The sequence below is a fragment of the Cupressus sempervirens genome, chromosome 7, assembly GCF_028749045.1.
Source record: "Cupressus sempervirens isolate cs-2001-9-10 chromosome 7, ASM2874904v1, whole genome shotgun sequence".
In the NCBI taxonomy this organism is placed as follows: domain Eukaryota; kingdom Viridiplantae; phylum Streptophyta; class Pinopsida; order Cupressales; family Cupressaceae; genus Cupressus; species Cupressus sempervirens.
Genome location: NC_143124.1, coordinates 85217517 through 85241113, shown reverse-complemented (window position 1 = coordinate 85241113; position 23597 = coordinate 85217517). Strand labels below are relative to the sequence as shown.

Below are 23597 nucleotides of genomic sequence, written 5' to 3'. Positions count from 1 at the left end.
TCCTTTGCTACCTCTCATTTTTTAATTGTTCCTCTCTTGTTCTTTCCCATGATTGTAGATGCAAATTACCCTACAAACAATAACATGAATCAAATAAACAATAAGATGCTAATATGATTATTTTATGCTCAATCATAAGATACTAACATGAAATAAGATGTTAGCGCATGAAAAATATCAAATTTAGCATTTCAAAGCACAAAAAAACTTAAACTTGCATAACTTGTATAAAAATACATATAAACAATAGTAGAATCTACTCCAGACCACACTAAAAGAACATAATATCCATTTTCATGCTATTTTATTTATAGTTTTCAGTAAATTAATTGGGTTTTGTATTACTTGATCAGGTTATAAAAACCTTGATTAGGTTCTAGTTTACTACTTCATAAAGGTAGATAATGAGATAAAAGGGGATATAAAGAGGGAGAGTGAGTATGGGAGAGAGAGAGAGAGAGAGAGAGAGAGAGAGAGAGAGAGAGAGAGAGGATATGAGAGTGAGAGGATATGAGAGTGAGAGAGAGAGGGGGGGTATGAGAGAGATAGAGAGATTATGGGATAGGAGGAATGGAGAGAGAGATAGATAAAGAGATTATGGGATAGGGGAGAGGGAGGGAGAGAGGGAGAGGTTAGGGGATAGGAGAAAGAGGGAGATTAGGGGATAGGAGAAAGAGGTAGAGCGAGAGAGAGAGAGAGAGAGAGAGAGAGAGAGAGAGAGAGAGAGAGAGAGAGAGAGAGAGAGATTAGGGGATAGGAGAAAGAGAGACAGAGGGGATATGGGAGAGAGAGAGAGAGAGAGAGAGAGAGAGAGAGAGAGAGATTAGGGGATATGATACAAAGAGTAAGAGAGATGGAGAGAATGAGAGAGGGAGAGAAGGGGATAATAGAAAGAGAGGGGGGATGAGAGAGAGAGAGAGAGAGAGAGAGAGAGAGAGAGAGAGAGAGAGAGAGATTAGGGGATATGATAGAAAGAGTGAGAGAGATGAGAGAATGAGAGAAAGGGAGAGAAGGAGATAACAGAAAGAGAGGGGGCGATAGGAAAAAGAGAATGAGAGAGAGAGAGAGGATGGGATGGAGAGAAGGGGGGGATAGGAAAAAGAGAGAATGAGAGAGAGGGGGGGATGGGATGGATAGAATAATTAGAGGATGTGATAGAAAGAGTGAGAGAGTGAAGGGGATGAGAGAGAGGGAGAGAGGGGTTAGGGGATATGAGAAAGAGAGAGGGAATATGAGAGAGAGGGAGAGAGAGAGTTAGGGGATAGGATAAATAGAGAGAGGGGATATGAGAGAGAGAGAGAGAGAGAGTGTGTGTGGGTGTGTGGGTGTGTGTGTGTGTGTGAGAGAGAGAGAGAGAGGGGGGATGTGTGTGTGTGTGTGTGTGTGTGTGTGTGTGTGTGAGAGAGAGAGAGAGAGAGAGAGAGATAGAGGTTAGGGGATAGGAGAAAGAGAGAGGGGATATGAGAGAGAGATGGAGAGAATGAGAGAGGGAGAGAAGGGGATAATAGAAAGAGAGAGGGGATAGGAAAAAGAGAGAATGTGAGAGAGATTAGGGGATATGAGAGAGAGAGAGAGAGAGAGAGAGAGAGAGAGAAGGGGATATCAGAAAGAGGGGGGGAATAAGACAAAGAGAGAGAGAGAGAGAGAGAGAGAGAGAGAGAGAGAGAGAAAGAGAGAGAGGGGGGGGGGGATAGGATAGAGAGAGGGAGAGAGGATGGGATGGATAGAAGGATTAGAGGATATGATAGAAAAAGTGAAGGAGAGAAGGAGATGAGAGAGAGAGGGGGGGGGAATATGAATGTGTGTGTGTGTGTGTATGAGAGAGAGAGAGAGAGAGAGAGAGAGAGAGAGAGAGAGAGAGAGAGAGGATGGGATGGATAGAAGAATTAGAGGATATGATAGAAAGAGTGAGAGAGAGAAGGGGATGAGGGGGAGAAAGAGAGAGAGGATGGGATGGATAAAAGAATTAGAGGATATGATAGAAAGAGTGAGAGAGAGAAGGGGATGTGTGTGTGTGTGAGAGAGAGAGAGAGAGGATGGGATGGATAGAAGAATTGGAGGATATGATAGAAAGAGTGAGAGAGAGAAAGGGATGAGAGAGAGAGAGAGATACAAAGAGGGAGGGGGAGAGTGAGGTTTTGGAAAAAGATAGAAAGAGTGAGAGAGAGAAGGGGATAGGAGAAAGAAAGAGGGGAGATGAGAGAGAGAGAGAGAGAGAGAGAGAGAGAGAGGACAGAGAGAGATTAGGGGATACAATATAGAGTCAGAGAGAGAAGGGGATGGAAGAAAGAGAGGCAAGGATAAGATAAATAGTGAAAATGAGAGAGAGGGAGTGATGTAAAGAGAGGATGGGATGGAGACAAGGATATGATAGACACTTTTTATTAAAATGAATAACCTGATAGATCTCTCTCTCTCTCTCTCTCTCTCTCTCTCTCCCTCTCTCTCTCTCTCTCTCTCTCTCTATTTTTTTTCCTTTAGATGTTTTTTCATCTTCTAAGATGAATTATCATCTTTGCCTTCATTAGGTTTTCTAATGGTGAAGTGGGTATCTCTAAAATCACCACCATAATCTTACACATCTTCTCAGCTTTCTAACCATATAATTTTTTCTTTTTTTGGACAACATTGACATTGTAAAATTTAATTACTTTTACCAATGCCTTGACATTCCTAACAAACCTATGTTTACCATTTTTTAAATAAATTTTTATATGCTTAACCAAATTCAAAATAAATTATATATAGTTGTTCTACATTTGATTTTATACACTTTAAAAAAAAAGTTTTCATTTTTAATTATTTTGATTCAAGTTATGCTCAGCACATGAACAAGTACCAAAATTTCAAGATGTAGTCAGTTCAATACTTCATAATTAAAAAAATACCCATCATAAAATTACAAAAGGATACACAACTTCTAGATATGATTCTTAACTATCATCCTACCAAAGGGATATGCAAGATACTAAATATAACTTGGTCTTCCATACTACACATGAAAATAACTATGTTATATTTCTAAAAAAATTAGGAACTATTTTTCGTGTGCGTAAGGTTTGACCCACTTAATCTTATCCATTTTGTAAAAACTCTAGTAGTTTAGAAAGTAGATTCATAGCACTGCAATTTATATGTTTTACAAATCTTGTAATTTTTATAAGTTTATAATTTTGAAAACATTTCTTTTTCATTTTGATGGAACAAATCTATCTATGGAGATAAAATTGGGGGGAAAAAAAAAGGGGGGGGGCAAAAAAATATGATAAGAAATAATGAAGTGGAGAGCAATAAATAATCAAAATTAATTTTTCCTCTGAAGTTATAACTAACTAGCTAACACTTTTTGTTTTAAGTACCGACATGTAAGCCCAAATGTTTGATCTAGCATGAGCTCAAAATTTTAATGTGTCAATAGTGGTAAACAAAGCCTATGTATGTTTGAGACTAACAATCAAAAGAGTATTATCCTTTATCCTCAAACTAATCAAGTAAATGTCTGAGTTTGAAGGAAAGAATAATAATAAGTCTGATAGTCACCTCAATCATTGTAGACTCTAAAATAAGAATTAAAAAAATACCAAGTAAAACCAATTAATATTTTAAAACATAATTTAAGAAAATCCACTTCAACCTAAAAAAACCAAAACAAAAATTCATCACTCAAAGACATGTCCCCTAGAGCCTAGTACAAAAGCCATGGAAAAATAGAGCATGCAAAACTTGAAGCCCAACATTGAAAAGCAACAAAAATCAATCAAAGCTAACCTAATAGAAATTAGGAAGGGTTTTAGCATTCTTATTGAGTGGGAACACATATACACATTGAGCATAAAACAAAAAACATTGTGCATGAAAACAAGGAGCCTGAACCAATTGGGTTCAACAGTTCTAGGCTTAAGGCTGACAATCTAAATCTAGAACAATTCATCGCATACACACACAAATAAATTAGAGAGCATAAAACATTGTAGTAGGACTGTGTACATATCTACACTTTGGGAACCACATTGGCTAGCTTTACACCCATAGTCACATTTATAAACAACAACATTTCCTATGTAATTGTCTTATTGTCTTATTGAAAGGATCTTAGAATTCTATCACAACCAATTCAACACATCTGACTCTACTTTTCTTCAGAGAAGATTTTTTTCAAAGAACATTGTGTAATAATGTAAAAATTGCTATTGATTACTTTCAAGCCCTGAAGGAATTGATGGGCACCATCAATGCATCTCACTTGCAACTGACATTTTTTACCACAACAACGTGGCAGGAATGCATAGCATTGGGATTTTCATTTTGTATACTCTTAGACAAATGTCAATGTAATTACTAAAGAGGAAGACAAGTGGTTTAACATAGTGTATTTACATGTATCTATGTGGAAGTAGATTGAAGAATTTTTTTATCAATTCTTGTCCCAATACTTTTTAAAATAGGGAGACATTTTCAATTATTCCCCTTAAAGCATTGTGTTGTGCTAGAAACTACTATAGCGCTACACATATTCAAATTCTAGAATGGAAAAATGAAAATGTGAAGGGCAAAAATAAATGAAATTTAGGGTTTCATCTTATTTAACAAAACTGATAAGAAAGCTAAATTGGAAAATCATTACATCCACTCTAAGAAGTTATGCAATAGTAGGAAGAAAGTAAATACTTAAGTCCTGATTATGTCGGAGCCACTACTCTAGAGGAAGCAAGCTTCTCCAAAATATATATTCAACCTAGAATGAGAATGACATTATTTTTCAATATTGACAATGTGAAAATTGCCATTTAGAAGGAGATAAACAAAATTATAGAAACCATAAAACACATACAATTTGGATGCATAGAATGTGACAAAGAGTAGGTGATGTTTTCTTCAATTGTGTCATCTTATAAAGTGCCTATATGAAAACTTATTTTATTTAGCACAAAGATTCATATACCTAACTCTATAAAAAACCTACACCTCGTGTCATACGAGGAATGTCTTCAAAACAGGTTCTATTCTTTGCAGGTATAGCATGTTTGGGAAACTGTAATAGTGGATGCGTAGGTCTCCCGATGAAATGACAATTTTCATATTTACAGTTTTATCCTAATATTTGTAGAGAAAAAAGAAAAAACCACTGGTAAAAATAATAACAACTGATGAAAAAAAGTAATTTTTATATATGAAATAAAACAAGAGCTGTGGAAGAGCTTGAGTCCTTGCCTTTGGAATTAATGATTCATAAAATAAAAAATCGTTCAATCTTTAGACCATATTGATGTAATAGTCAAAGACACAATGTTTAAAGACATACAATGTTTTTGAAAAAAGAAGTTATAAATTTTAACAAATTTAATTTAGATCTTTAATTAATATTTTAAAGTTTTATAGAATAATGTGGCAACTAGCCATTATTTAAAAATATAGAACTTAATGTAATGCATTCTAAATCACGAGATTTGAATTAATAGATTTTTAACCAAGAAATTTAAGATTTTTAGAATTTTATTACATAAGTTAGAATTTAGAAATTAATTGTTTTTTACAAAATTTTATTAATATATACTAAAGCATGCATATATATATATATATATAGCAATACAACTCTTAATAGCAATAGTATATTTTAATAAAAAATCAAATTTAATAATTTACAATGATTATTGATTTATATAAAACTAATTTTTTATAATAATTTAAAATATATTAACATTTTTAAAGTGGAAGATAAAAACATTTTTATTTTTTTTTAAATCTAATGAACTTGTCACAAATGTGGAAAAGATAAAATTGTAATTAATGCATGATAATGAAGCTGTTACAAATATGGAAAAGATAAAGTTGTACTTAATGCATTCATTAACGCATGATAAAATTGTTAGAAATTATTTGTATTTTTGTTGGAGAAGATTGAATTTTCTCCTTAGGAAAATAGTCATTAGCTAATTGGAAAATGAGATTTTGGTTTTCATAAATAGATTTAAAAATATACAAGCACATAACTTTTGAAATAGAATAATTGTTCACTAAAAATTAATATATAGGGGGTAAAAAACAATAGTTCTTGTAAGGACTAACAATTTCATTAAATCTTTCAAACTATAGTCCGAAGCGTTATAATAGAAAAAGCACATATTTCAATAAATAAAAGAGATTGAAAACTTTAATCTCTTACCTTTTAAGGACTAATAATCAATGATATCATAGTCTTCTAGTCTTCTGTCTCTTCTTTTTTTTTTGATGGAGGGTTCAGATCTGCGAGGCAGCCCAGCCAGGCACGAAGCCTGCGAGCTACCAACCAGCGAAAGCCACCATTAACAGTTTTAGGTACCCGATTATTCTTCTGTCTCTTTATTCCCCTCTCTTTTGTATTTCAACCAATTCGAAAAAAAAATCCCGCAGATTTCCTGTCAACCAAAATCTCCCTCATCATCCAATCTATCCAATGTTCTGCGATCGTGTAATCCATCGTTAAGCCGGTCAATTTCATCCATCCTTATCTCTATTTATCTCCAGAAGCGCATCTTATCGTGACACATAATTAGAGGAATCGAGTGATATATTCTGTATATGAAACGTGCTGTTTTTGTGTTTGAATAGCTTTTATGATTTTTCTACTAGAAATTCTGACCCTACCATCTGCTAGGTAGTGTGTTGGTACAAATTTCTTCTCCAATTTTATTAGTTGCCGGAGGATTCTTTTATATTTTCCCTTTTTAATTCATATTTACTCTCTTTGTACTTTTTTACAATCTTTAAACAGACAGAAAAAGATAAAAGGAGAAGAACTTATGGCAGACCTGTTCCTGCCGCTGTTCCCTTTTGGCTCTGTAATCACTTACCTCAGTTGCCGACATCCCCTGATTCCCTGGTTATATCACCAAAATCAGCCAACTCTGAAACTTCATTGAAGGCATCTTTAAATGCCCGAAACTCTGATAATTTCCTTTCTTTTGCATTTACTCACATTTAGTACTAGGTGCTACCTACTCTTTCAATCATGGCATCTTGCTCATCATGCCACAATCTCAGTGAAATTGGAGCTCAATGCAAAAGAATAATATCATCTGCATCCACAAAACTGTTTGATATATTCATTAACCACCGCGACCACTGCGGCCCCGACGTAAAAGAAACCTTGGCTCTTGAACTTCACTATTCTCTCCGTGAGTTGGGGTACAAAATATTTCTTGACTGCTATGAGATTGAACGGGGAGATTCATTTGATACTGCCATAAAGAATGCCATCTACTTTGCTTCAATTCATATTGCCATCTTTTCCAAAAGATATGCAAAGTCCTCTTGGTGTTTAGATGAGCTGGTTCTCATGTTAAAGACCAAGGCTAAAATTATCCCTATATTTTATGACATGACACCTTCAGACCTTCGTTACATAGAAAAGGGAGTTTATTCTGATGCATTTGTTCAACATGAAAAGAAAGGCAGGTACTTGAACCAGCTTGAAGTGTGGGAGAAAGCTGTCTACTCTGTTTCATTCATGTATGGCTACGAATTCAGCAAACATAATTAGTAAGACTTCTTTCATACGCTTTCCATTAGACCTTATATTGATAGTATACTTTTGATCAATGATGTGCCTTCAAAACAGACTGCCTCCATAATCTTTAATGTGCTGTTGATTCTCTTATTTGCCCCATCTTCTTTTTGTGGGGTCTTTCTTCTCTTTTATCCCTTTAATCAGAACATCTTTCTAATCAAAGTTGATTTTTCCATCTAAAATTTTTGAACTCCATTTGTTAATTCAAAATCCTTGTTTACTTTAGTCAGAAGATCTTTCTAATCAAGGTCTTTTTTCCCTATTTATTCTGAATTTTCAGTGATCCGATTAAGCTGAGTAAAAATGTGGTGTCAGCTGTACATAAAAAGCTCCAAAAGATAAAGTCTCTAGACGTTGTAGAAAATCCTGTGGGGCTTGATGAGCTTGCGGAAGATGGAAGACTTTGAAAGGTGCTGCATGCAGAAGACTGATAAATCAGTTCAGATCATTGGTATCTTTGGGATGGGGGGGGCTGGGAAGACAACTTTGGCCAAAGAAATGTTTAACCGCCAGCAATGCGAATATGATGGGTCATGTTTTCTGTTTGATGTGCGAGAAGCCTCTGTCAACAATGAATTGCCTGCTTTGCAAAGTAGACTTCTAAAAGATATCACCTGCCTTCAGGATACACCACAATTTCATAGCAAAGATGAAGGAAAGAGCTATCTCAAGTCTCATCTTCGAAGGGTTAATTCTTCACGCTTTCTTATTGTTCTAGATGATATTGATCACAAGGACCAGTTGGATGCTCTATTGATTAGAAATGTCCTCAATTCTGGAAGTTTGGTAATTGTCACAACACGTGATGAGAGGGTGTTAGTACATGCCGGAATTAACTTTCGCTACAGGATGAAAGAACTGAGTCAAGAGCATAGCAGAGAGCTCTTCTGCTGGAATGCATTTCACCAATCGTATGCTGCTAGTGCTAACGAGGATTTGGTCGAAAGATTTGTGAACGTGTGTGAAGGTTTACCTCTCTCTTTACAGGTCTTAGGCGGCCATGTTTTTGGTAGTTCTGACCGCCATTATTGGCAGTTAGTATTGAATGAAGCTCGTAAGTCACTGCCCGAGGACATCAAACGGAGGGTCAAAATAAGCTTCGATGCATTGAACAGTGAGCAAAAGCAGATCTTTGTGGACATCGCTTGTTTCTTCATTGGCAAACCCATAATTATGGCAATCAGAATATGGGAATCCTATGGATGGAGTGCTGAGCTCGCACTTCAAACCTTAAAGGACAAATGCCTCGTCGAAATGGTGTGGTGGTATTCCAAGGAATTTGATGACAAGGAGCTTTCTTTCAGAATGCACGACCATCTTCGTGATTTGGGGAGAGAACTGGCGGGTGAGTTCAGTCCACATCGCCTGTGGCGCCCTCAACATCTGAAAACTTTGGTCTGTTTCTTCCTGCTTGAGATTTTTGACATGAAAATACGGAAATCATTTGCAACATTTTTCAGTTATTTGATACGCTTCTTTGAATTGCAGAAAGATTTGACCTTCATCTGTGTATACAGGAATCGAAGCAGTTCAAAAGCATCCTCACTGAAACAACTGGCAGATGTCTCCTCTTAATGTTCGACTGGTCCTTCGGTGCCCAAATTGCATGCTTTTTAGGGAATATGGATGATTCTGCTGAGGCGCCGATTGCTTTGATATGGCTTTAGCTTGACCTGTCTTGAAGCGTACACACAAGCATTACCTCGTGGGTTCCTCTGCAGAATTTGGAGTGTTTAAGAATAGTTGATGGGCGCCTAAAAAGATTGTGGCAGAACGACACAGGTATTTTTTATTATCCTTCTTGGAATGTCAGGTCTTCATAAATGGTACTCAATGAGTTTTGGGAAACTATTATTGTCACAATTGTTCATGATTGACAAATAACCATTTGAAATGTATTGGGTCCAATTCGGCTGAGTGTACAAACTCGTTAAAAATGTTTACTAATTTAGAAAAGCTAACCACAGGAAGACTTGATAATGATAGACTAAAGGGTAGGTCCTTGATAAAATCCCTTAGAAATCTCACTCACCTTAGGAGTTTAGTATTGACACATTTGCCATCATGGGGAGAAGTGACTTTGAATAGCAGTGGGGTGTCAACTGTGAAGTCTCCATTGAGTAACCTAGAAAACATAGAAATCAGTGAAGTAAAACATATGTGGAAGGTTTCAACTAATGAAGATCATTGTCCAAGCCTTGAATGTCTTCGCATTCAATCCATGGAAGATTTATTCGTAGTTGATCTATCTGTGGTAACAACACTGCGTTATCTTGAGTTGAAATCTTGTACACAATTAAGAGAGGTATCAAGGATATCTAATCTGGAAAACGTTGTAATATTGAGCATACATAAATGTCCAAAGCTGATCCAGTTGCCAAGTCTTGCAAATCTTAGTTTCTTAGAGAGGATAACTATTGATGGATGTGAGAGGCTGTGAAATTTAGAAGGTATTGAAGAGCTGAAAAGATTGAGATATCTACATCTTTCATCTCTAGGTCATGAAGTAATAACAAATTACATTTGTAAGTTGCAGGTAATGAAAATTTGTCTATTACAAGATTTATAAATTGTGTTTGTCATTTTGATGGAAGTGAGGATTTATCTGCTATGGACCTTGAGTTTAGTTATTTCTCTGTCAAAATATTGATTATAACTAATATCTAACACACAAAATCTTAATTTTTTGTGCATTAGTGGTGTTATGAACGTCTGTTGAAGGACTGAAATCTCTTCTTTTTATTTATTCAGAGATTGCCGTCAGAATTGAAATGTATTGCTGGCAGAGCAGCAAACGAAGCCCCGTTGACTTTGACAGAAAATTTATTTCGTGACCTAAGTGATGATGTAGGAGGCGAAATCAATATCTTTGAAAAAGCCATGCCTGAAGCATCACTACAAACAGTTGAACACTTGTGGAACACAATCATTTTATGTGCTGCAGTTCAAAGTAATTATGGGGAAATTATACATATTCCTCTTTCTGCTTCTGATTCAACATAAAGTTATACTGGAGTGGGAGAATGGATATTTACATTTATAGTTACTGCCATCTTGGATTGGATTCCATGTATGTCATTTGCTGGAAACTAAAGAAGGGTTGTCTGGTAACGGTGAACAATGGTGAGGAAGGGAATGCCTTACGTATATTGAAAAGAATTATTAGTGAATTATATGATCCCTAATTTTCTTTTGCAGAATCCATTTTCAAATCATATTAGGAAGTGACGAAAATTGAGGGATGGTTTTGCAATCAAAATATAAAATAACTATGGATCAATTTATCTATTGAGAATGAGACTCCTGGACTTCTTTAATATTTCTGTAACACAGAATCACGGTCCATTTCACATTCTCTTATTCTTTGTAAATTTTGTATGTTAGGTAGAAACCTTGCTTGCCCACCCATCCTTCAGCACTTCCCAATAAGCATTACCAGATTATGTATCAGTCCTTTCATAGTGACCAATGATGGCGTCAATGCTTACTCCCTTCCAGGCCTTGACAAAGACACTTAATAAAATTCATATCCCAAGCCTCCAGTTTTCATCAGCCCTTGCTCTTTCTGGATTTTCTTTCCCTCCACGAGGCCATTTGGATTGGTTTTTTAACATTGTTACCCCAGGATGTATTTCCAACATAATTAGAGTCATCTGGAAACTCGGAAACTTGGAAACTTCTAGAAACCTGTCCCTTGATTGGCAATAAAATTAATACTTGAGTTAGTGCATTTGACTTCCATTTTGATATGAATTCTCAATTTAAATTATGAAACACAAGCTTTAATCCCTTGATTGGCAATAAAATTAATACTTGAGTTAGTGCATTTGACTTCCATTTTCATATTTTCATATGAATTCTCAATTTAAATTATGAAACACAAGCTTTATATGTTAAGGTTCTATCATGTTCCCATAGTCTATAATAGATTTGATTATGTTGGAGTTTCACATCAATGTTTTGGATCATACTACATGATCCATTCCAATAACACAGAGCTAAAGGTGAAGAAAAGATTAGTTGCAGATCAAAACAAGCTAAAAAGAGAGAAGGGTGAGGGGGAAGTTTGCACATGGTTTCAGGAACAAGGATACAATTTTGAAAAGTAAAATAAATACCAAAACATATGGCAAGGCAAGAGAAGCCACAAGACTTTTTTTTGGCTTTCCTAGGATGCTCACTTCCTAGAATTCTCTTAACCACATGTGTTGTTGTTGATCTACTTTCATTTTATTTTTAGCAGTTTAGTTACTTTATTCTTGTTGCCTAGGATGCTCACTTCCTACAACTATCTTAAACACTTGTGATGGTATTGAGCTGCCTCATTTTGTTCTTAGTACTTTAGTTCTTTTATTCCTAGGATGTTTTCATTATATAACTTCCTATAATCTGGCTATTTGTATTGGTTCCTTAACCATTTGTATTGGTGTCGCATTGTTTCAATTTGTTCTTAATTCCCTTTCTAACAATGTTCTCTTCCTAGAATTTTTACTGTATGTACTATCTTCTTACAGTGCTTTATTTCTATAAAAAAAATTAACAAATGTTGTATTGCTTCATTTCAGTTCATTTTATTTCCTGTGGTATAGTTCCTTTATGTTCCTTTCCTAGGATGCTCTTATCCTAGAAATTTCTACTTATGCACACATAAGTCCCATTGACCTAACTTTAATTACTATTAAAAAAATTAGTATACTTATGTTAGTACTCATCAAACCTTTTACTCAACTTTGGTGTAGGCCTTAACAATTGGTGTAACTTCTGACAAAGCGTCTTTAATCCTTTCCCTCATGACAAGATAGCAAGAGCCAAACATCGAAACCATATTAAACTATGTAGTTGATCCCAAACAAACAGTCTGATATCAAGCTTCCTCACGTTGACATGATTACCATACCTGTGTGGTGTTTGAGAACCAAAGCAAATGGATGTAATATAAATTCAATTCTTCAATGGGAGCTCGCAACTTGTAACTTTATCATTGAGAAATGTATACTTGCATGTTTAGTAAGTTAATGGACATGCTTTGTCAAAAACATAACAACACCACTCAAGGGAAAAAATGCATTATTTTCAGAAAGCTCAAGCACTTCGGTTCCTCCTTGCAGAGGCAAAATACTAGATTCATTTGTAAAGATAAGTTGCTAATGTTCGACAGAAAGTATGGCTTGCCTACCAACTTCCAGAATAAAAGTCTATCATTTTGATAAGCACATGCAGAAGCCGAAACTTTTTTTTGTCTTGTCATTCATTGTCATAGATTGTCCCTAATTTTCCTTTCCTATGTACTGGCTTTAATCCCTTTTTAAGTTAATTTGCAATAGACATTAGATGATATAGAATATGAGCTACAGAAGAAACTTTAGAATTTAGTTTTTTCTCTTTTCGTTACTCTTTCCTTTAAACTTTCCACAAGATGCCCAAAAGTAGCCTCCCCACCACTGCATGTTCTGGATCACTATTGGAGACTGAAAGTGAATTGTGAGATGCAAGAATTATTAGGTGTTTCTCTTGTTAAGACTCAATAGAATCTGTATATAAAACACAATCAGCCCATATTTTGTGACATATGGCTGGAAAATTACACTCAAAACAATCGCCTAGAAGCTATGACAGGTACTGCATTAAGATACCCTTAACTTGTGCAAATACACCATGATTTATAGATCTCCAAAGAAAACACTTAAAAGAGATTATGCTTGGGTATATAATGCTTTCTATGATGTGCTCTATGCTGATGCATGTTAACCAAGGGAAAATTAAATGTCCTATAACAATTATAAGAAAAGAACTCAAATGGCTATACAATACAAATCATAGTTTTAAAACATGAAACTTGGTAAACCCAATTTTGTCTTGTATTCAGCAACTAGGTAAAGCTCGTCAAAATAAAAAAAATACTTGCAGCTGTTGAGAAATATAAATTTCATGCAAAGTATAGTTAAAATACATTTGAGAAAAACCTAGTGTTGGAGAATTGTTTAATATTAAATTTCGATTAAGAAGAATTTTACAAAACATTTGAAACAAACCTTTAGAGTGTTGAAGTGTTTTATATTAAAATTAAATTAAGAAAGAATATAATCTGTTGTCATCATGTCAATACAACAACCAACAGTATGCTATGAGTCCAATAAGGATAGAAAATCATTGTAAAAAATCACAATTCCATGCAATTTAGAACTTATATTTCTCTTTATCCCTATATAAATCTAACTAATGGTTGGGATCCTACTCACAATCGATTGCACCTCCACCCTCAAACTAGAAGGTAATGATTCCTAATTAGGATCACCACAATCCTCAAAAATGATGTCATCCAATCCAATTCCACTTGCTTGTACTTGTACTTCTACTACACCTTTCTTTACTTGTCTCTCAAATTGCACAATCTTATCTTCTATAAACATAGGTCCTCATCAAGGATAGTCCAGTCAATGCATGGATTAGTGGCATCCAAGTAAATAATCTCACGACTACTTATATTTTTTTGTTCATTTCATTGAGGCAGTTTTGTGTCAATTAACTTCATTTCACATCAATGGCATCAAATAAATTTCAACTGTACTCAAATTCAAATTGAAGATTTCAAAATTTTACAACTCAATCTTGCCAATAACTGCAAAGAAAACATTCAAAAGTTGTAAATTAACCTATAATTGCGAGGTATGTGCAGGATCATGGTGTGTCAAAATGTGGCGATGTGAAAAAAATAGAGTTTGAAGACGTCCAAAAAGCACTTCAAAATTTGCTCTAATTTTTTTCCACCTATCCAGGTACCAAACCTGGAAAGTAAGGCCAAGCCTTATCGGATATCCGATTCAACATCAAATATCCGATTTGATATCAGATATCGAATATTATCGGATATCCAATAATCTGTGTACTATAACAATACCATAATTATAATTATTATAATATTATTATTATTATATTATAATCGTATAATATTATACTATAATAATATTATTATATTATAATAATATAATATAATATTTAGTATTATAATATATAGCAATGTAATATAATATATATAATATAATATAATTTATATATATAATATTATATTATAATAAAAAAGTAATATATTATAATATAATATATAATTAAAAAGTATAATATATTATAAATTATAATAATATAATAATATTTTATATTATAATATATAGTAATGTAATATAATATATATAATATAATATAAAATATATATATATAATATAATATAATATAAAATATTATAATAATAAAGTAATATATTATAATATAATATAAAATAAAAAAGTATAATATATTATAAATTATAATAATATAATATAATAATAATATTATATTATAATAATATATTATATTATAATGATATAATATAATATTTTAATATATAGTAATGTAATATAATATATATAAAATATAATATAAAAAATATAAAATATAATATAATATAACATAATATAATATAATATAATATAATATAATATAAAATATAATGTAATGTAATATATTATATATAAAATATCATATAATAATAAAAACATAAGATATTATATGTTATAATTAATATATAACATATTGGATATCTGATACCTATGCACAACATAAAATAAAAAACACAAACCCACGAGCCCATTATTATGTTATTTTGGGCCAGTTTTTTGCCAGGGTGATCGGATATACAATTGAATATCGGATATCAGATATTAAGGCATGTTTTTTTTTTTCCAACTCATTTTTAACCTAAATTCAATAGATTTTAGCATGATTTTGTTTGTTTTAGTTGAATCTAGGACTTTTTTGAAAAAAATGGTTAAGATTAAGGTTTTTTTTAATATATATTATGTTTTGCAATTCAATAGGAATGGCTAATCAAAATGATGACACTGAGGTAGGGAATAATATTCTTTGTAACCCCCCACCAAACGATCCAGTACCCCCACGAAATTGTCCACCAAATGATCCTCTACACCCTCAAAACCCTCTTCAAATCGAGGATTTGATAAATGAAAATCTCACCGAGTTGAGAGGTTTGCATAGAACATATAATAATGTACCTACATTGGCTCCTATGTTATCCACATTAAACACCATAGTGGATAACATTGAAACCCTTATGAACCAACAAATGTCGCTCTTCATTGGCATGATGAAATGCACGAAATGTTTGATGATAGTTTGGACTATAATAAGGTTGCGGCCCTCAACATAACCAAAGATGATTTGGCTAGCCTTTTTGCAAACTTGAAAATAGGTTTACCAGTCAACCCAAAAAAATCCAAACTATCCATTAAATGGTGCACAAATGATGACATAGGTGAAAAATTTTGGGATCGTTGGTGGATGGTCTTTGATATCCCTCCACATGGCAATTTAGTGTAATGCCCCGCCAAGGGATCCAAAGAATTAACCTAAAAATTCCACTAAGTTTGGTAGCATTTTTTTTTTTAAAATATGAAATTAAATACCACATATAACTTATACACAATAATGGAAGCAATAGCAATGTCCATCTAAAAGTAAACATAACATACATAACAGATTACATTCTTTAAGGATCACTTAACGTTGAATTACATCTAAATCAACTAACATTATTGAATACATCTAATACAACAACCACATGAAATAATAATGATAAGTCCAATGTTTATACATTACATTTCTAAATGCTCAATCATCCAATATACATGTCACAGGGTATGAAAAGCTTAAAAGAATATACATATGTGAAATAAGGTACATCATCCTATTCTAATCCATGATACATCAAAGTAAAGATAATCACATGATACACATGATACATCATCATAGAAGATCAAACATAATAAACTAAGTGCACGGTTCCTCCCAACCGTTAATAGCATCATTAGACCATCATGGATCCTAGCCATCCCTCCATGCATAACATTCCAAATCACCGAAGAGATCATCGATATTAACATAGTAGGAATGTCACTTCTAACATATACTATATCATATGCAGAAAGTAATCTAACATGCAAATAAAAGCATAAGATAACATCATCTAACATATGCTAATCATCTTTGAAAGGATACATATCCACCATCATGAAGGACACATCAGCCATGATGTTTCAATGGATCTCAAATGATAAGAGTGGAAAAACACTACCACCCGACTGCGTGGTACCTAAGTGGTCCACTCCCACCGTGCTAAGGAGATAATCTCAAGTCCCAAACAGGCTATCCAAAACACATAGCATAAATCTCTATAAGTCCAGGAATCCTAAAAGTATACTAACTCAAAGGTTCCATCACACAAAATCGACATCTAATTCGCAAAGGCACACAAAGACATGTAAGAACCTACTATGCAAGCGGGAAAGTGTCATCACATATATCATGTAGAAGTTACCCTGACAGTTAGCTAAACTCCACGGGTCCATACTAATCCTCATGCGGCCACTAGTATCCTCTCATACTGACAAGGCATACTATGGAATGCAAGGTCGTAACCATGCATTCTCTCTACTCCCATCCTAGTCTGTACAAGCACTCGAGGCATGGACGAGAACAAAACAATTATCTTTTTAGGTTCATTTAGTTATTATTAGGTGTGAATGTTTTCACTTATTAGACAACTTACAATGAGTTACCCTGGGAGCCTCTTAGGGCCCTGAGCCCCATTGCAAGCCACTTCATGACACTACAAGCAGATAACCTACCCTAAGCTCATGGAATCATAAATCACCCCAGTCCTATACAAGCAATTGGAAAGAAAAGTCAAAAGATAATTTATAATAAGAACATCAAATATCCACAACAAATGCATCGAATCTCCATGAGCAAGCACCCACAGAAAATCATGACCACAACAACTCTCTATTGGCAACTGAAGCATCACTGATAATCAAAAGTATCCATTGGTTCTCAATAACCAAAATATATCTCAAATCATACCAATCAAAGACTCCAAAATGGTTGAGTCAAAACATGTCACAACATGACATCATAACACAACAATTCAGTCCCATCATGGCGACTAGAAAATAACCCAAGGATAATTGATCGATGACTCAAAAATGATTAGGTCAAGTGTCTCATACATAAGAGTCTCAACTAAAAAAATCAATAATTACAAACATTACATAGAGCATTCCATCACATAACCATGGTTGGGTTTATAAAGATCAGAAATAAAACATCATCATGACATCACAATCATAACTCCCAAAGCCTCTGGTAGACGTCCTATAATTGGTCAACACTAGTCAACCCAAAAGCCAAAATAGAAGCATAAAGAAATACACAATGCAAGCACATGTTTTGGTTTGGCTAAAATTACATACTTGAATTTAAATGTGGAGGTTTCAGTTTTCATTTCAAGTTTTAGATAATGAATGGAGAATCATTTGTACATTTTTCCCATCCCATGTATTTGTTAAAAGTTTCTCTTCCAAAACCATTAGGTTCAATTTTCTAATTATAGTTTTTATATAAACATTGTTCAAAATTGACTCCCATCGAGTTCCAATAATTAATTCAATAAATTGCATAATTAAAACTTCGATTTAACCTTAATTAAACTAAGTTTAATTAAGCTAACTTATTAATATTTTTTCCTTTTTAAATAATATTTGACAAAATATCATTAATATTTTAAATCATTTGTCTTTTAAAAGAATGAACTGTTAAATATGATAATAATTGTTCATAACTACACACACACATAATATCAACATTTATAAAAATTGAAAATGAATCACAAAATGCATATTATCAAAGTCGATACCGCATATGATAAAAATGCCACCGCAAACAGAGGTACCGTGCGGGCCTACTGTCGCAGGCCTGTGACAGTGGTCATAGAGCCTGCAGCAGCAGTGCCGCCGGCCACTGCCACAGCGCAAAGGTGGGGGTACGCGCTTGGCCCTCCCTGCCCACATATTATATGCAAATCATTTTTTTTTAATATAAAATTTTATAACATTTTTTCAAAAACGTAAATCGCAATGTGATTAGACATTCGGTCCTCCAATAAAATATATGTGTGTGTGTATATATATATATACATATGTATGTATATATATATATATATATAAATGTTTTTATGTATATATGTGTGTGTGTGTGTGTGTGTGTGTGTGTATATATATATATATTTGCATATCTGAATTAGCATGTTCATATCAATACAATTTTCTAAAGGTTTTCAATTTAAATGAAACCATGAAATATTTTCTTCTCCAAATTTACTCAATAAGTTTGCTAATGGATTTGACTATAATTTAAACCCTAGCCCTGTGTTCTTTCAGATCTATGCATATAAATTTTTTTCAAATAAATCTTAACTACTCATATTGAGAAAGCACACAACCAAAATATGGAATTCCTCAGAAAACATATGGAAGACACGAAGAAGACAGGAAGTGCAAGATGCGGAAATAGCATAAGTAAAATCACAAGAGTCTACCTGGATTCTAATGCTAATTTTCTTTTCCTCAGAAAACCTGCAGAGCAAGCTCCTCCCTTCTCCAAAGTTCCCGAGTCCTCCAATGCTCCAAAACGCTCTCCAAACACTGTGTCTAAGCTTCTAGGAATGCCTAAATATAAAGAGCTCTCAAGAAGCACCTAGAATGTCTCTAGAAACAACTAGAAGGTGTCACCAACTAAGCATGTGTCTTTTCCAACCTTCTAGATGAGTCATAAGGTTGTAGACACCATGTGCTTAATTGGTGCACTAACCCCCGTGTTGTTGACATATGAGAAATGAAAAGGTGCGTTAACTCCTAGGCAAGCTTATAACTCCTATTTAATTTTTTATAACTTTCATTTTAATTTTTTATAATTTCTATTATTATTATTTATTTATTACTTTATTATTATTTTATAATTATTATTAATTTTAATTTCTAATTTTCTTTTATTTAATTCTTTTTCTCAATTAATTCTCATTTAATTAATTATAATCAAAATATCAAAGATCATGATATTATATTAATTTTCTCCAAATAATTAATTTATTAATTAAATCTATTTATTAAGACTTAATTAATAGAAAATTCACCATAGACCTCCAAGATAAAATATGAAAACCCATCATAGAACAATGCACACAAAGTCAGTCTAAAGGGTTAAAAATCATGAAATATGTCATCCGACACATTCGGTGGGTAAAATGTCTAGATACTTGTCCTACCTCATTAGGACAAATGGTTTAAGGGTTTGAGATTTGGACTTGAGAATTTATCTCCCTTCTCTTATCATTGAGATAGTGTAATAGGGTACGCTCATCCTGGAAATTCAGGGAAGTCAATACCTGGTACCTACAACCTGCATAAAAACCATGCATGTACATACAATATATATAATGCTAAGCTAAAAAGGCAATGGCAAGAAGTGGTGCATCGTGTAGATCCTGACTAGTAGGTGACTATGACTCCCTTCCTTAACCACATCAGAAATGCCATACAATAAGAACAAACATGCACACCATACACATACAAGTATGAGGTAAATATCCATAATAAAGCACATGAGGTAATAAACCATCTAACTAATCATCATCAATAACTGAAAGCAATATAATGATCATCATGCATACATGAAATGTAAAGTCTAAATGATCTCATCATATATCAATTGAATCCATAACATAATGTCTAATAGTCTCAAAACAATACCACTAATCCATAAAACTAGTCTAACATAGTTCGATAATGATAACCACAATATGTCCAAAAAATGTGAACAAGGGCAGGCACTACATTTAGAGATACTATTTTATTTCCTTAGAAAATTATATGTAGAATTTGTGTTGAAACTTAAAGTGAACTATTGGAGCATGAAGCCCAACATGGGCTTAGGACTAGGAGCTCCTCGGGATAGACCCTCTTCCTAGCGGAAGAAAGCTGGCACTTTTGTCCCCCTTACTGATATCTCCCCTCTTCTTCGAGTGCAGCATCTAGATATTATGATAGAGGCTAGCTCTCAGACCATCAAAGCCATTCATAGGTTGAGTAGTCTAAAGATATCTTAGGCTAGCTCAGTGCTTCCTCCTCGTGTTGATGATGCTGGTGCTAGTTCATCATCGACTAGCTCATCACACATTTGTGTGCCTCACACTTGCATTATGTGCAAAAATATTTGCCTGGGTCCCATAGGTGATCTTCCTAAGTATCATTTTGTATTAGACGAGGATACACTAGACACACGTGCAAAGGCTACAGACCCTGATGTGAGAGAGGAGGGGAATGCAAAGGCATGGACTCCTTCAGTGTCAATGTGTGTATACATTTTTTTGTTATGACATATGCAATTTAAAATTAATTTTTATAATAGAGTAATTTTAATTTTTAAGCCTTATTGACTTTTATATGTATGTGATCTTCATTCATGTTTAGTTGATGACCGAGGAGGAGCTCAGACAGATTGATGATGCCATGCTCTTGGCCATTTCAATTGGCCTTGAGACATCTATGGTACATTATGTTGTGTTCACATTTTTTTTTCTATTTGATATTGTAGCATATATGGTTGCTAAACTTTCTATTATCTTGCAAGTACCACCTGTCCTAGGGGGACAAAGTGCAGGGGGTGAGTCAGCACACATTGATAAAGGAAAGGTAATTAGGTGCTTTCTATTTGATTAAATATCAATGCATTCTTGTAACATGTTTGTGGTGATCCCATTTAATTACATTCTTTATTGTATATAGGGCATGGCTACTAGCGATGAGCATGTACAGATTCTACATCATAGACCAACTAGGATTTCCATTTGCACTGAGAGCCCAATTGTATGTAAAAGTATCATTTATTTTTTATTATCCTTATCTTCATAAATAAATTCAAAACCAATTTCCATGATATTAACAACTACTATTTTGTTTCTCATAGGAGACTCCTAGTGTACATGAGGTCCGACGGGAGAGTTATGTAGATATGATGACGTAGCCACTCTCTCCTAAGGAGGACCCTACAATAGTAAGTTGTAGTTTGAATTCATGATTAAATATGTTATAAATTTAGCATGCTATGAATTATAATATTATAGTTTAAATTGTAGATTCATCTGACAAATGTATTTGAACATATACAGCCCATAATCAGAGAGGTAGAAGAATTGGCGAGGGCATATGAGAGGACTCTTGACTGGCATAGGAGGTCAAAGAGAGAGGTATTTATTATGAAATTTTGATAGTATAAATCTTCATTACAAAAAAATTCATTATGCATTTGAATAATTCAATGTTAGATACAAAGAATCATATAAATTTAGTAGTCTAACTTTGGGTTTTCCATTTTTGTTTATGTAGGAGGCATCTGATCCACCTAGTGCAGCAAAGAGGCTGTATTTTGATCGTCCACCAGCACCATAGGATACTATAGTTGTCATAGGATGCATCATGAGACATTTTGAGATGGCATATGCCACATTTTATACAGAGAAATTGATATTATACACATTTTGATGGCATGATCAGCCACATTTTGTATATGGATCTATGTATTTTGATATATATTTGAGTATTTTTTCTATGGATACACTGGTCTAATTGATGAATGAATGACAAATACAAAAAATTAGACATCCATTCAAGAGGTGCAACATGTATTCATTGTCCATTCGATCCAACCCCACGTTTAGCTCATGATTTGGAGCGATTTCACTGGCAAAATTTGCTTACCAATGGTTGAATTTATGGATATATTCTTCCATTTTGAGATGAGGCGAATTTAGTAATGTTAAAATGAATTTTGTGTTCTCTCTACCTAGTAACTAAAATCTAGAAAATAATAATCAGTGGCTGTAAAGGATTGGGTTTTTAGTTTGTATACAGAAATATGTTTCTTTTAATTACAAGTTTTCTATTATATCTTGATTATAAAATCTATTATATAATGAGGCCCCGTTAGTTTAATATCTTTTTCAGATAGTGAAGTCCCCTCATTTTAATATCTCTTTTAGACGGTTCAATTGCAAGATGTTTCCAAGTTGAGTACGGATATCTTTATGTGTTATACAATCTAGTATGAAATGTTGTTTAGTTTCAACCATTCATTTGCTGTAGGAAATTGAAAATTTTCTCTTTCCTCTTGGTGACCGAACATCTATTTGTGTCACATCTAAGATGGTGAGACCCAGTCCTCAATTGAACAACTAAAATTCTAGCCTTTGACTCAATTGCAGCCTTTAAATAAGCCTTTCCATTATGTTCCCATATGGGGTTGAACTTTTTGATATAGTGTGATTTTTTGGCCTATTTGTTTTTCTAACATGGAAGTCCTAATTTTTTCTTGCACAATTTTTTTTAATGTCTCTTCACTGATATTAAGACATTCCTGCCCATTAATGTCCCATTTGCTTGTCCACTTCTTTTGCTTCATCCAATTCTTCTTTCAATAGTCCTAATTCCTCTGAACAATAATTTTGGGTCAGTGATTTTTTTTCTTCATGTTTTAGATTTTTTTAAATAGCTTAGAAAATAGATTATAACTTATGCTTCCACTGGAAACATCTTTGCTTCATTCAACAGGATATCATAGAGAATTGTGGATTTGACTTTAAGAGTATTGATGATTAAATGTTCTTTGATTTTTTCTAGCTGTCTCTAGTTAAGGTTTGACATACTACTCCCCCCAATCTCGCAATCATAGAGGACAACCAACACAACCAACAAGGCAAAGAGGGTTTTCCAATCCCATAGCTTTGGTTTCTTGCACCTGTTTTGAAGTAGCTAAGAAGTTGTCCATCCTCCTTGAATCTTTTTTGTTCTACATGTGTCTTAAGGGAGCTTATTGTGGAACCAACTCATAGGTACTTTTATTCTGACACTCTCTTCAACAAGCTTTCCCTAAGGATAAAGCTAACATGTTGCTTCTTTGTTTTAAAGAAAAACATTGTTAATTTGATCTTGTTGGTTTTCAGTTACTTCCCAACTTTGTGGAAAAAGATCTCTAAAGCCTTCAAATGTTCTTTCAAAACATGAAAAGGTTTCATAATAAGAATAAAGCTGGCTATATACAAAATTTTCTTTACCATGACTAGTTGAATACCTTCAACTATAATTTTATTTAGCCATTCTTCTAGTCTATC

At 33.7% G+C, this 23597-nt stretch overlaps 2 pseudogenes; one reads left to right on the top strand and one right to left on the bottom strand.

The window, feature by feature from the left end:
- LOC149545620 (MLO-like protein 1) overlaps positions 1-6457 on the bottom strand; it is a 125195-nt pseudogene extending 118738 nt beyond the window's left edge.
- Positions 6458-6558: 101 nt separating this feature from the next.
- LOC149545619 (putative disease resistance protein At4g11170) lies at positions 6559-10731 on the top strand (annotated as a pseudogene).
- The last annotated feature ends 12866 nt before the right edge of the window (positions 10732-23597 follow it).